This window comes from Ambystoma mexicanum, chromosome 8 (genome assembly GCF_040938575.1).
Source record: "Ambystoma mexicanum isolate Mex_15411 chromosome 8, UKY_AmexF1_1, whole genome shotgun sequence".
In the NCBI taxonomy this organism is placed as follows: Eukaryota; Metazoa; Chordata; class Amphibia; order Caudata; family Ambystomatidae; genus Ambystoma; species Ambystoma mexicanum.
In genome coordinates this window covers 1,171,995,715-1,172,011,080 of record NC_090929.1, presented here as the reverse complement: position 1 = coordinate 1,172,011,080, position 15,366 = coordinate 1,171,995,715, and positions in this window count along the sequence as shown.

Below are 15,366 nucleotides of genomic sequence, written 5' to 3'. Positions count from 1 at the left end.
TTTCATACATAAGTTCTTGAGTGTAACAATTAAACAGTTAACTCCCTCCCCCCCTTTATTTTCCCCTTATTCCCTTTTCTTGTCATGCTGATTCTCTCTCTCTTTCTCTGTTCTGGGTTGTTGTGTGATCGATATATTTCTGAGGGTCCGTGGTTTATAGAAATGGACTTCCCTGTCTCCGACAAAGTCTCTAAAAGGGGACCATATGGGCAAGTATCTCTGGTATGTCCCTGTTCTAATGGCAGTTACCTTCCCCATTGCCATTACTCCCCATATTTTCATCCACCACCATGGTGTCGTCGGGCCCTCTAGCGTTTTCCACCTTTGTGCCAATGTCATTTGTGCTGCTGATAGTAAGTGTGTTATTAGAGTGGATGTATGCCCCGATGCCGCGTATATACCCTTTGCCTCAGCTCCCAACAGGATCACCTTAGGTGAGAGCGGTAAGTCTCTGCCAGTCATGTCTTTGATGTGTCCCAGTATCTCTTTCAAATAGGTAATCGCTTTGGGGCATGACCACCACATGTGGAATAGATCTCCTCTCTCTCCACATTGTCTCCAGCAGTTTGGGGGATATTCTGGGTTTATTTTGTGTAATCTTTGGGGGGACATGTGCCATCTGTAGCATAATTTATATGCAGCTTCTTTAATTGCTGTACATTTGGAGGATCTATGAGCTCTTGTCCATATCTGGTCCCACTCTCTTTCCGTTATCGTCTCTCCTACATCTTTTTCCCAATTCTCTTAGGTTGTCCATTGGTTGTGCTCCGTCGAGCAGTCTCTAGATTCTAGATATCCCCCTCCTTGGTTCCCCCTCTTGCATTGTTAGTTCCAAGCCTGTTAGGGTTCTTGTTCCCACTCTCTTCACTGACGGGTGGGAGATCCAGTGTCGTACTTGCATGTATCTAAACCTTTCCTGTTCCCCCAGATCGAATTTCTTTTTGCATTCTAAGAAAGGGATTGGGTCGCTGTCTTGGTACATGTGCTGCAGTGTCAGAGTGTCTGCGCCTTTCCATCCTTCCCAGAAATTCTTCTTCAAGCCTGGGGTGAAGTCGATGTTATGTGCTATTGGGGATAATGGGCCCAACCCTCGTTTGATCTTTTTCATTTGCATGGCTCTGTCCCAGTTACTCAGTGCTGTTTTAGTTGCTCCTAGTAGTTTTCCTTCTGCTTCGCGGGCCTTTGGGTTCAGTGCTAGGAGCGCTGTTATCGGGATCTGTGTGGTTGCTTGTTCTATGGCTCTTCATCCTTTGGTGTCGGCTGGGTTAGTCCACTGGAGTATGGAGGAGGGTCATGTTTACGGCTGCTATTCTGGCAAACCACGATAGTTCCTGATTATCCCATCTCAGCAGGTCCGCCTTTAGTTGTTTCCTTAGAGGGGGGATGTTTGATCTGCATAAGTCATCGAATTTCCTTGTCAGGTGAACTCCCAAGTATTCTAAAGTGTTTTCCTCCCATCTCAGGGGAAATCTCTGCTTCATGCAGTTTATTGTATTTGTATCCTCCATTATGTTTAGTGCCTTTGATTTATTGTAGTTGATTGTAAATCCGGATATGGTGGCAAATTCTTCCAGTGTCTCTACGGCTCTCGGTAGTGTATTCGTAGTGTCTCCCATATAGAGCATCACATCGTCAGCATATAATGCTATTTTCTGCGGGGTCTCCTTGATTTGCACTCCTTTTATATTGGGGTCTCCTCTGTACCGCGCTGCTAGTGGTTCCATAGCCATTGCAAATATTAGTGGAGATAGGGGGCAGCCCTGGCGCGTACCCCTCCGTATCTCCACTTGTTTTGAGTTACGGGCGTTTATCCGAAATTATGTAGATGGGCGTTGAAAATTTGCCAGGAGCATCCTGCTGAATTGTGTCCCGCATCCAAATTTCTCCAGGATCATCCAAAGGTATTCCCAGTCCAAGCTGTCGAAAGGGCGTGAGACGTCTAGGGCCGCTATTGCACATTTCTGATTTGTACGTCTCCCCCATTCGATTACATCTATGGCTCTTCTAACATTATCTTGGGTGTGTCGTCCCCTGACAAAACCTGCTTGATCCTCGTGGATGATATCTGGGAGGATCTGTGATAGCTTATTCGCTAATATGTTTGTGTATAGCTTTGCGTCCGTGTTTAGGAGTGCTATCGGGAGGTAACTTGAGCATTCGGTGGGATCCTTGTTTGGCTTCAGTGCAAGGATTGTTGAGGATTTTGCCATATCTAGGGAGATCGATCCAGTGTCTCTGATTGTGTTGAAAAGTCAGGTGAGAGGGCCCAGTAGTTGTGTTCAGAATGTTTTGTTGTACGCATTTCCGAAGCCGTCTGGGCCCGGGGTCTTGTTCCTTGGTAATGAGGAGATAGCTTCATTGATTTCTTGAGCTGTGAATGGTCTCACCAGGATTTCTGTGTTCTTTTCCGAGATTTGGGGTAGATGAGTAGCCAGTAGGTAGGATTTTTGGTCTGTCCCATTTAGGTTTGTTCCCTGTACTAGTTCTTTGTGGAATCGGACCATTATTTCCTCTTTTGTGATCACATCCCCTTTTTCATTTCTTAGGGTAACTATATAGTTACGGGATTTCTGTTTGTTTAATTTGGCCGCTAGGAATTTATTTGCTTTGCCTCCGTGGACGTAGTATGATTGCTTAGTGTTAAGCAGTGTCTGTGCTACCGTATCAGCAGTATGACCTTCCAGTTGGGCACAAACCTTCTTTAATTCTCCCCAGGATTTCTGTGTTTGTCGGGACTTGTGGTTTTTCTCTGCGTCTTTTAGGGCTAGTTCCATCCTTCGGGTTAGTATCGCTCGTTCTCTGCCGTATACCGCTGCCTGGGCCATGAATTCTCCTCGGATTACAGCCTTTCCCGCATACCAGACTGTTTTCCAGGCAACCTCGCCATTGTTGTTCTCTTTAAAATAATTGTTTATAGTTTCTTCCATGTGTGCTCTAAGCACCAGGTCATGCAGGATCAGGTCATTGAGTATCCACGGCGGGCGTTGTTTGTTTTCCCCTCCGTCTATTTCCAGGCTAACTAGTACTGGGGCGTGGTCTGTAATGTATTGTGTTCCAATTTCCACCTTAGTTACTTGGGGGATTATGGTTGCTGATACCAGGATCATGTCTATTCTGGAGTATCCTCTGTGTACTGCAGAATAGTGAGTGTATTCTCTTGTGTCTCCTTGGAAGAAGCGCCAGGTTTCGATTACTTCTAGCTCTCTGAGGAACTTTCCCAACGCCTGTCTGTTTCTCTGGTCGGCTGCCGTAGGGGCAGGGTTTTGTCGAGGGTAGGGTCCATTATGCAGTTGAAGTCCCCTCCTATGATTGTTAGTCCTTCACACCAGCTTCCTATTTTCAGTAGGAGATCTGTGATGTATCCGGTCTTGTTTGTCGTTAGGAGCGTATATCGCCAGGATTGTGTAGGTCTTCCCTTTGATAGTTCCTTTGATTCCCAGGTATCTCCCTTCAGTATCACTAATCATCTGTTGTTTTCAGAAGTTCAGTCCCTTAGCCAGCAGTATTGTGACCCCTTTTGTTTTTGAGCCGCTGGAGGCGAAGTATTGTTGTGGGAATGCCTTGTTGCGCATTCTTTTTTCGTCCGCTTTCAAGAGGTGGGTTTCTTGCAGGATCGCTACCTTTGCAGGCATCTTCTCGAGCCTGTTGAGAACCGCTCGTCGTTTTCCAGGGGAGTTCAGCCCTTGTACATTTAGAAAGACGATCAGTGTATCTGCCATTTTAGTATGGAATATGTTTGTTGCTTTTGTCTTTTAATGTGTCTTGTTTTGGGCTAGTTTGAGGTGGCCCACCTGCTGTGGTCAGGTGTTTCCTCGGTTTCTCTTCCAGTCGCTTCTTTATTTAGTGTCTTCTTCAGGGTGTTTCGCTCGTGATATTTGAAGGGGCCAGCCAGTTTCTTTTCTCTGTTAGATCTTCTTTTCTTTTCGGATGACCATTCCCATTGGTTGTTTTGGCTGCTGGGTGCGATATTTTGTGTGCTAGTTTCGGTTTGGCTTTGTTCTTCCTCAATTTGTAGTAATGAAAGGCCTTCCTCGCATGTACTGATCCTTCTTTGTTTCTCTTTCCAGGGGAAGGCTAGTCCAAAGGGGAATGTCCATCTGTATGCAATTTGTTTGGCTTGTAGTGCTTTTGTGATTGGTTGCATAAGCTTCCTCTTATGTAGGGTGACCAACGCTAGGTCCTGCTACAGTTGGATATGCCCTTATGCCCTCCAATGATTGTTAGTTCTTTGTGGTTACATGTGGCTCTCAAGATGTCTTCTTTCAGACAATAGGAGGTCATAGCGATAAGAACATCTCTAGGTCTTACTCCTGGTTCGTTCCTTTTGGGGCCTACTCGGTGGATTCTGTCAAATTCGAATCTCTCTGGGGGTGGGGGGGCGTCGTTCAGGATGCTGCTGAAGCAGTGTTGCATGGTGTCCCGTAGGTCTTTATCCTGAATCGTTTCTGGGAGGCCCTTGACCCGGAAGTTGGATCTTCGTGAGCGATTTTCCAAATCTTTGGTTTGAATCTCTAGGTTATTTGTAGCTCTGGCAACTTGGTCTAACAGGTCATTGTATTGCTTTGCTTCCTCTGCCATATGTGAGAGTCAATTTCCGATTGTGTCCACTCTGCCTCTGAGTTCGTCTATTTCTTGTCGTACCTCTTTCAGGGATGTCTTCAGCTCTTCTTTCATTATTTCTAGTTGGGTTTGGAGCATGTTTGTTAACCTGGATTCCATGCCCCTAAGGCAGTCAAGTAGTTCTTCCTTATTTATAGCCATGTCAGAATTGTTAGGCGTCGTTGGTTCTCCCTGGTCTGGAGGTTCTTGGGGGGCACTTTGTTGTGTTGTGTTCCAGCAGCTTTCTAGCAGACGGCTTTGGTTTTTTGCCTGTGTTTTGGTTCTTGTGTGGGAGGTTTTTCCTTTAATCCCGGGCATCAGGTTCTCTCCCTGTTGAGACTCTGTGTGGGCCTCCTGACACTTGTTCTCGTGGGTCTCTGCTAGGGGTGGCTCCGTCCAATTAGGTTTCCTAGCGGTATTCCGTGTGGTTGAGTATGATAGTGTCCCCAAACACCAAGCTGGGGCTGATCAGCGAGGTGCAAGGGGTACCAATCACAGAGTGTGGGTTACCCCCAGGTTGTCACACTTTTAATGTAAAAGTCTTGAGTTGTACTTTGTATATATGTGGATGCTTGTCTACGTCAACTTGTGTGTCCCGTATTGTGATATTTCCCGAAGATGTAACTACTCAGATCAGGGTGGGGGTTGCTCGTCACGAAGCTCCTATTTGCTGTGCCCTGTCCAGTTCCAAATGTTATTTGTAGCTCAGTGCTCGGGCTGGTCTCATGTGGTGGCTGATCAGGGCGTCTGGGGTTCCCTGGTAGTATGCAGAAGGAGGCTCTCTCCTAACAGTGATCACCTTGATCTGGTATTTGAAGTGATCTGGTGGTTGCCTGCAGACTGTCTTTCAAGCCCAAAGCTGCTCCTGTAACAGGCCTCAGTCCATGGGGGAGGAGATGGATGTCCCCCCGAGCACCCTCACAATCACTGTGGTAAGCTTGAGGGGTCCAGAGTGGGCCCCGGTGAATTCAGGGTCCCCAGGGGCCAATCCGGCGTCCTCCGAGGTGTCAGGGAGGGCAGTGCGATGTCTGTGGCACAATTAAGCAGGGGAGAGGGGGCGGGGGGCCCCCAGGTGCGCTCGCGCGTCAGCCCGAGGTGGTGGCAGGAACCAGCAAGGGGGATCAGTACACACTCGGGTGTTGCGGGTCAGCAGGGAGAGAGCGTGGGCCGTGCGCTCAAATGTCTCACTCCGAGTCACGGGGGAGGGGGTCTCACCTGGAGTGGAGCTCCACAGGATGTTGTCCTCCCGCGTTGGCCCGGGTCGGTGTCTCAAAATCCCCAGGAGGGGGGGTGAGCGCGAAGGATCACTGCCTCACCCGTCAGCCGGGTGGCCGCGCGGCACCTCATGATGATGACCCTCTGAGTGGCGCGTAGCCAGTAGTAGGGGGGTTGACCGTTTTTAATGACTATAGCAATTGGTGTCATCATCTTCAGGACCAGTTTAGTTAAACATGGCCATTACTCCCTTGGATCCATGTCTCAGGACCAGGCAACCATCCTGTGACCTAGGGAAAGGGGGAAGAAGGATAAGCTGTATTAGCTATATCTTTTAGGGGATAGGCTCAGTAAATACCAACCAATCAATGTTAATGCAATCTACTCCAGAGAGCAATATGCTATAATTAAAAGCTCTAGAAATTACTCTATCCGGAGGTGTCTCAGTGGTACACTTCCATTGTTCATGTAAGTTATTATCATAGTTGTAATACACTACATAATGCTACAGCAATCTGTATAAACATTACCTCAGTTCTGTGTGGTGGCAGAAAAGGGTGGAATCATGACGGCCAGAATGTCATGTGCTTGCCCGGGTATGAGTTACTGGGCAGCATTTGCGTATTCTCTACAAACACAATACAGACATCAATAAATAAATATCTGTCTGCTCAGTTTTTGGTCTTTTAAAGGAAGCAAGAACACTGGCACACATGTTAAGTGGCATGGTGTTCCGGACAGTAGTGATGGTGGTTGCATTGCCTCACCATTTATGAGAAGCCTCACTTTCTCAGTGCGGGTCCTACGCCATGTTGTTTGCTGTCAGCGAGGAGAGTTGATTAGGTGTGCATGGTCAAACAAAAGCTGACTATATTGTATTGTTGGCTTAGGCGGGGCCTAAAGCCACTTTTAAAATGCCTCTCTGAGGGCAGCCATCTTGAAATGGAGCACCGCAGCATGGGCGCGCCATGTATCCTATGTCCCGGATCTGTCCAGGATGCTTGGTACATAATGTTGATGCAGTATAGGAAATAGGGGTAGGGGCAATTCAGCCCATAGATGGTCTGCCACCTCAATATAAAACCACTAAGTCATGCCACTGAATGGCTTCATTCAGGCAATTAGTACATGTGTTCAGCTGGAAGAACTTGTGAAGTCCTCCTCTCAACGTGGGGGATGTAACTTTTCCAAAACTGTCCATTGCAACTCTTGGAGTATGGCCATTTCATTAAAGTGTGGTACTAAGAGGGCTGTCAGTTTGACAGTTCTGATACAGGATTTGTGCTTGATCAGTCTCTTCCTGATCAGTCGTATCATCATCCCTACATAGCGTAAATTGCAGGGGCATGCGATAAGGTATATTACTCCCGAGCGGTTACAGTTGGAGAAGTGCTTTTGCTGCCCAGGTGTTTTCCACCCGATATCCACATTTGTGCTGCAATGTGTCTGGGCACACACAGACCATCGGCCACATGGTGCATGTCCCACTAGGGGCCTGCTTGACCAAAGGGTTTCCTGCCCATTTCTCTCGTCACCCTACCGGATATCGTGGGGAAGAGTTTGAACAAGTCTGTCCCCGATGTTTTGTCTTTGCTTGAGGGTGAAGAAAGGAGGAGGCATGGGGCGTGATCCTGTGCTTAGAAAAGGCCAACGCTTATTTATTTCTCATTTCATCCTATTAAATAGGCGAGAGTAGCTGAAGTCTGCCGTTATATTTTTCCTGAATAGAGGCGTGTGATGTTGTTAAAAGGTGATCTCGCTCTAAGAATTCCTAGCTCTCTTATATGTGGAGTTGACAGTTCTGTTAGGGTATCCTCTTTGAACCAATATTTTTTCAAAATTCTGGCCTGGGTCACATAGTCCCCAGGTAAGTCTGTATCCCAAGAACTGGCCAAATGGGAGGTTGTCGTGCAGGGCTCATGGATGATAACTAGAGTATGCCAGGAGGGAATTCCGATCCGTACTCTTTTTGGATACCTTTGATGTTAATTGACCCCGCAGTGGCATGATATGGACATCGAGAAAGTGTATTTCGTACTTACTGGGTTCAAGGCTGAACTTCAGGTGTTGATTTATTACATTAGGCCAGCTGTGGAAAGCTTCCAGATCTTCTGTTAAGCCTTCAAATATCATAAAGATACCGTCGATTTAGCGGCGCCAAATCCCTATTTGTTGCTTGAAAGTGTTGGTCATCGGGTATATGTGCTCCTGTTCAAATTGATGCACATAGAGATTGGATAGGCTGGGAGCAAAGGTTGCCCTCATTGCTGTCACTGAAATCTGGTGGTAAAAGGTATCCTTGTGTAAGAAATAGTTTTTTGTGAGTGCAATCTCCGCAAATTGTGCTATTAGGCTTGCAGGCGCATTGTGTAATTCAATTTCTGAGTCCAGATGTTTTTTCACAGTGGCGAGGGTGTCCCCTTGAGGAATTTTGTTATAGAGTGACTCGATATCCATGGTTACCAGCCACTGCATCTCTGGAGTGAATTCCAAGGTGTTCAGGAGATTCAGCATGGCGGTTAGTCTTTTATGTACGGTTTCATCTTTGTGATCATATCTTTGATGAAAAAATCAACACATTGGGAAAGTGGTTTGAGTATTGAGTTTATCGCTGACATAATGGGTCAAGATACATCAAGACAGGGGGGAGTAGGGAATAAAATAACAAAAAACGTTCTTAAAAGGTCTTGAAACATTCGGAACATGCAACTGCTACAGAAAGAGAACAGGGGGAGGGAGTGAAAGAAGGGGGGAAGGAAAGGAAATAAAAACAATAGCGTTCTGAGTAGGTCATGAGACAAGCAAGTCCTAAACATAAAAACGGGAAAGGTGAGAGGTACAATATAAAAACAAATGAAAGTGCGGGAACAAATAGGTAAACTGCAATGAGGGAAAAAAACAGACATGCAATTGTGTAAGGTTGGTATGAGTGACTGCAGTGTGGTAAAGCCACAACTCATTGAATGAGGGGCTACATCAGGCAGACAGATGCAGATTAAGGCTAAGCAGGTAAGTGTGGTTGCAGCCTAGAAAAGCCTCTCCTCGTGGACTGAGGGGCTACATCAGGCAAAGAGACATGCAGTAATGGCATTCAGATTGTGCAAGTACTGAGCCTGCAAGCCGGTCAGCGGGGTGACAAGGGGCAAGCAGAAGGAGGCAGGTGAATATAACAGTGAGGAGAAATGGTACAATCGGTGCAGGTGAACAGTTGGCAGCAAAGCAAGTGTTTGCTTCAGAATAGGTGCACAGTTGGAAAAGCCTCGGCTCGTGGAGGAGGGTGCTACAAGTGTGCAGGTACGGTAGTAACTCAGTTTTGGAAGTTCTCACCCTAAAGCGCATGTGGCTACAACAGCTATCGGCACAAGTGAAATGCAACACAGCACAAGTAAACCCAAAGGTTGTGGCTGGTAAATAGGGTGCAGTACACAGCGTGGCCTGCGAAAGACAAACAAGATGGTGCAGGCAGGTAAGCCGCGGTACAGAGCATGGGCTGCGAAAGTCAAATAAGATGGTGCAGACAGGTAAGGTGTGGTGCACAGCGTGGGCTGTGTAAGTCAAAAAAGATGGTGAGGGCAGGTAAGGTGCCATGCACAGCATGGGCTGCGAAAGTCAAACAAGATGGTGCAGATGGGTAAGGTGCGGTGCACAGCGTAGGATCTGTTCACCTTTTCATTTGAAAGGCATATACAGATTATAAGAAAAACACGTGGGTATGACTCTTAACTTTATTATGGCTTTGAATATTTTAGAGTAAAAACAAAAATAATTGTTGATGGTTTGTTTATGGTTAGGCACTAGATTTATGCATGTAATTGATATACAAGAGGTGAAAACTAATGGACTCACAAACTATAAAAACCGTACCATTTAATAGAAAGGAGGCAATATTTGTTATATAGCTTATGCAGCGTGTACAGTACTTCCAAACTAAAACTTTACAATATGATTTATTTTCAGTCATGGTTACATTGCCCTGATTAAATCTGCTAAATATCAGTGAGCTTCAGCAAATTGCTGATTCCTTACTTGAATGTAGATGTAAATGTCTTGAATACAGATCTGTAGAGAATATGCATGCTGATATGTCCTTGAAGAGATTAACTCCTAGGAAACTTCAATAAAAACTTGAGAACATTGAATAATAATGGAGTGGGTGAAAATAACAATTATATTTGAAGACAAAGTCACATTGAAACGGACCATTATTAAGAGACAGGGCAAGAACACATGATCAATGAAAAGATAAACATTCCACTCCGTTTTTCTTTGCAAAAATCTTCAGAACATTTTTGCATATTGCACTTTATAATTGTTAATTAATTTTGAAGCTTCTGTGAAATGCTTGGAAATAGCTAAAAAAAATGTCATTGCAAAGTACATGTATATATGTTTATGTTTTCCTAGACTGATTTATTTTTGTTTCAAGATCAAGGTTAAATGATGGCGGGTCTGTTAATGCTAGCTGTGTTACCTGGATGAATTGTTCATGCTTGTGTTGTGGTGTAATGTAGGTTTAATTCGTTTGTATAGACTGGAGTTAAACTCACTAATACATTTGTTTTAGGTCAATTGTGCCTGTTAAACAATTCGCATATGAGTAGTGAAAACATATTTGGATGGAAGGTCTGCTCGCAAATTCACATGGACAAGTACAGTTTGAATTAAACAGTGCCAACAAGCTTTTTCTCACATGAGCATTTTCCCATACAGTTAGCAATTTCATCTTATTTCCACTGGACTATTAGCTGTATGTTAAGCAACAGTGGCCCTCATTACGACCCTGGCGGAAATCGAAAAACGATGGCGGAAATGCAATACCGCCATCGAATAGCGCTCGGTGCGATTATGACCCGTCACCGTAAAGTACGATGCCATTAGCGACACCGTAGTGAACGCCAACGCTAACTGCACCAAGTACGCGCGCGCGCGCCATGCCAAACCGTAATTAGCACCATGGCGCAAGGGTACGCGAATTCCGACCCTAGCGGACATGTACTTAACGCCATCAAGCACGGCGGAAAGTACCATTCCGCCATGGTGAGAAGTACGGCATCGCGAATCAACCGTAAACGGCCCCACTGAGTGCCTGTACACCGCTCCCTGGCCACATAGTACAACTCCCCGTAGGTGCAACGAAGTCACAATGCAACCAGTGAAATGTACAAGTCACCCATGGATGCCAACGAACAAAAGAATCACAAGAGGGGCCAATGGGAGCTGCAGGGCACAGATGGCACGAATACAGAAGCCATACCAATGGACATGACCTCAGTCTCCCACCAAGAAACGCACGCAAACACAGGCACCTGTGACCAGCAAGATTCCGATAATCACATCATTCCACCAATCCACCTGGCTGACCGGCATCTGTTACACAAAACCTAATCCCCCGCCCCTGAGCATGACATCATTCAAACAGTCATATTGGCAGCCCTCACCCCTGACTTCACTGGGCTTCGTAGGCAAACGCGCCCAGCACAGTACCACGCAACTATACTCCGAAGCTGGAACCCAATGCAGATCTCCTCACAATACATCGCTCCCCAAATAGGAATATGCCACATCACTTGCAAAGAAGAACGCTACACGGCCCATATCAGAATAGAAATTTAATGCACAACAAATTCACCAAGCCCATACAGCCATTAGGCCATGAACTCCAAAACACATTTCACCATTGTGGGCTGCATCCGCAATAAATGACCAGCTACTTCTTGTGTGACGCCCTGTTCCTTCATGGTACACAGGGGCTACATTCTCGTACGAAAAGGCAACATGGAAGCGCCTAGAACCGCAGGGCCGTCCCAATAGGGAGGCACTAGTCCAGCTGAAAGGCCGAAATGTTGCTCCGAGCCACTAGTACTGCGTAAGGGCATGTGGCCCATTGGCGATCGTCCCATAAGATCGTAATGCTGCTCCACTGATTAACACGAAGCAGCAGGTGTCGGGAGTAAAACCCATCTGCAGGAGTGGCATACAGATGGCAGTGGCAAAAGGGGAGGAGATACCTGTCAACCAAAAGAAAAGAAAAAGAATAGAATGGCCATCAGAACTACATTCGAACAACTCACTTCAATGATCACACTAGATCCACAGCCATATGCATGCTAGCCCACTCCAAAGGATCATCACCACCCCAAAACCACTTGCGACTCATAACTATCCATATCGAGGTGAAAACACCATCACAAACGAGTGTACCTGTGCATGCGTCTGTGAAAACAGAATCCATCAGATGGGATTGGTAACGTGCATGGACACAAGTGTCTGAAGGCGCGTCGAGACAGGGAGGGCTCAACAAGGCCAGATAGACGATGGTCCCACTATGGCAGCCCTGCATCACATAGCGCAGGGGAGGCGGACAGATTCCAAGAAGCCCTGTACATGGCAAACACTGTATCAAATCATCTGTCCATGCATCCATTCATCATTCCCTCATCCCGTAATGATAACGCCTGTTTCCATACTCACATAACATGTGAGAATTCCATTGAGTCTGTGCGTTATGCAGCCTGCAAAATCCACTGTGCCCCAGCCCGTAATTCCAGTGTTGTGAAGTAACATGTATTTGGGAACGTCCGGCCTCATCATCCACTTCGCTATTGCGCATCCCAAACTATTCATATCAATCATTGCATCCTCGCCATGGCCCCTGTCCCAAGGACACTGAACAATAGAACGTTATATTTGCAGTCAGACCTGTGGGCATCTCCTCGCCGCTAGCTGAAGACCGAAAGCGCCGCCCTTCGAATTCCTCATTTGCAACATCACGTCGAAAAGGCATCTGTGGCCGCTTGAAATCACAAATTAATCCATCTAGTACGGCTGTGTGTGAAAATGGCAACTGCCTTCACTCACAAATGGCACGCCCCGCCCGTCGGTGAACCTCGGTACAGTGATGCATGAGGGTCCACCGTTACTCGAGTACTACGTTCCACTGACCCTTCACAAGTCTGTTCGCGACTGCAAAGAATGCATGTGAAACAATGGGACCATAGCCGAATGAACATATCAACCAATGTTACACGGCCATCGGGTACTAATACATGATTGTAATAGCAAGATGCCATTCCTCGAATTGCAGGGTTGTGTGCGGGACGTGCTCGCCCAAAGGGGAGAGCAGCTTGCACAGGTGGAATGAATCACCACAGGTGGAGGCCATACAGCCTGAAAACACATAAATTGCACACCCAGTCTCCTCCCACAACCACACCCACTCCGAAATGCTACCGGCAGGACTCGCGATGTTGGCCCTGGGGGACCTGATAGCACTGCAAGTACTCCAACTCCAAGAAGAAGACGAACACCAACTACAACCGGCCGCACGGAGGAGACGCAGGAGGAGGAGGAGGGCAAGACAGGGCCAGCAAGGGCTGCCAGCACAGCCACTACCACCACGCAGGCAGCCCGCAATCCCACGCCTCCGAGCACATCCGTTCAACCTCACTGATGAGCAGATCCACACCCTCTACCGTTTGGACCGGGACACCATAGCCGCCATTGTGGACATGACACAGGCTGACCTTGTCAGCATGATAGATAGCCCAACCGCCATCCCACCCCTACTGAAGGTGGTGTCTGTACTCCACTTCCTGGCCACAGGCACCTACCAGCACACAGTCGGACAGTTGCATGGCATTTCTCAGCCACTGTTCTCACGGACACTATTGCAAGTGCTCGATGCCCTCCTGCAGCACGCAGACGACTACATCTCTCTACCACGCTCGGAGCAGGAAATAACCAACACAAAAGTGGGATTCCATGCACTTGGCGGCATACCGGGTTGCATTGGTGCCATCGACTGCACCCATGTGGAATTGGTCATCCCACATGCCATGGAGGCCCAGTACCGCAACCGAAAACAAATTCATTCACTGAATGTACAAATGGTGGGTGACTCCAACAGGATCATTACACATTGTTGTGCCCGATTCCCTGGATCAACCCATGATTCTATGGTCTTGAGGAACTCTACAATACCACGCTACATGGAGCGACACGCAGGGAACAGATCCTGGCTACTCGGTGAGTCTCATTTCATGCATGATGATGTGGGGTATGTGATGCGGCAATGACCTGGCAGGAGGGGGGGGGGTGCGTACGTAGCAATGGCATTCCACATAATTCGTTTATCGTCCACATACAGGTGATGCCGGATATCCACTGAAGAGATGGCTCCTCACACCAGTCCGGAACCCACGGGACCAGCATGAGGAGGACTACAACCATGCCCACTCACGTACCCGTGTAGTCATTGAACAGGCATTCGGCCTACTGAAGACCCGTTTCCGGTGCCTCAGCAGGTCTGGCGGGGCACTCCTGTACCGCCATGAGAAGGTTGCAAAGATGGTGATGGCATGTGTCATGCTCCACAACATGTGCGTACGTAGAAATGTGCCCATGCCCCCTGACGCAGAACTGCAAGCACCTGAAGATGGTCATGATGAGGGTGGGGATGTGGCAGCACCTCAAGGAGTCTGCGAGGCACAGGAGGGCCGTGAAATTCGTCAGCATCTCATAGATGCATGCTTCTAGCACTCACGCCTGCTGGCTGATACATGGACACGGGACTCGTGGCACTGTGTGTGTCTGGTACATGCACAATATGGACTGTACGCCTATGATGGCCTAGTACACAAAGATCATTGTCCACACATCTCATTGTTTGATCGTGCATTGTTTATGGCATATGTGATATCATGTTGAACACCCTATCGACCCGCCACCCAAGTGAGCCCAACACACCCCCTCCACCCTCCTACCTCCCCCCCGAACACCAGTGTCCAAAGATGCTCATTGTCAGTGGGCAGTCGCTATTGCAAGCCCCCTCTGCGGGTATCAGGGGCACCCCTGCCTGTGGAGCGCAGGTTCCTCCCAGATCTACGTTGGGGGCTGCCCTGGACGGAACTTGCAACGGATGATGTCTCTGCCTGCTCACGTCCATGCATGTCCCTAAGGGTTTGTGAGAGCTCAGTGAGCACACGGCGCACTGCGGCAAGTTCGGCACATACGTCTTTGGACGTCGCATGCAGTTCCCCCCTCAGGCTCTCGGTGCTTCTCTCCATTTGGACTCTCAGGCTCTCGGTGCTACTCTCCATTTGTGCCCTAAGTGTCTCAGTTGATGTTTCTATGTCTGCCTTAGTGCCCCCACATCCATCGGCATGGTCCTTGAGGAGCGTGGCCAGTTGCTGCTGTTGCACGATTAACTGGTCGAGGGACTGTTGCCTGTGCTGGGCCATGGCCATTTGCGGTGGTGTCACAGAGGGGCTGTTCGCCTCATGTTGCCCTGCCACAGGGCTTGTGGGGGATGGCCAGTCGTCGTCTTGTGGGTGCCCCTGCGTGGTATCCTCATGGTGTTCGGGATGGAACAGACAGGGGGATTGGGACAGGTCATGGATGGATCTGACTTCGACATCCCCGTCTTCTGTGTCGGAGCATGCTGCCATTAATGGGGTGTCACCTATGGTGCTGCTGCCACCAGAGGCAGTACCTTCTGTGGCATCCATTGGGGGGACCTGTGGTGGTGCTGTTGTGGGCATGCTGGCTGCTGGG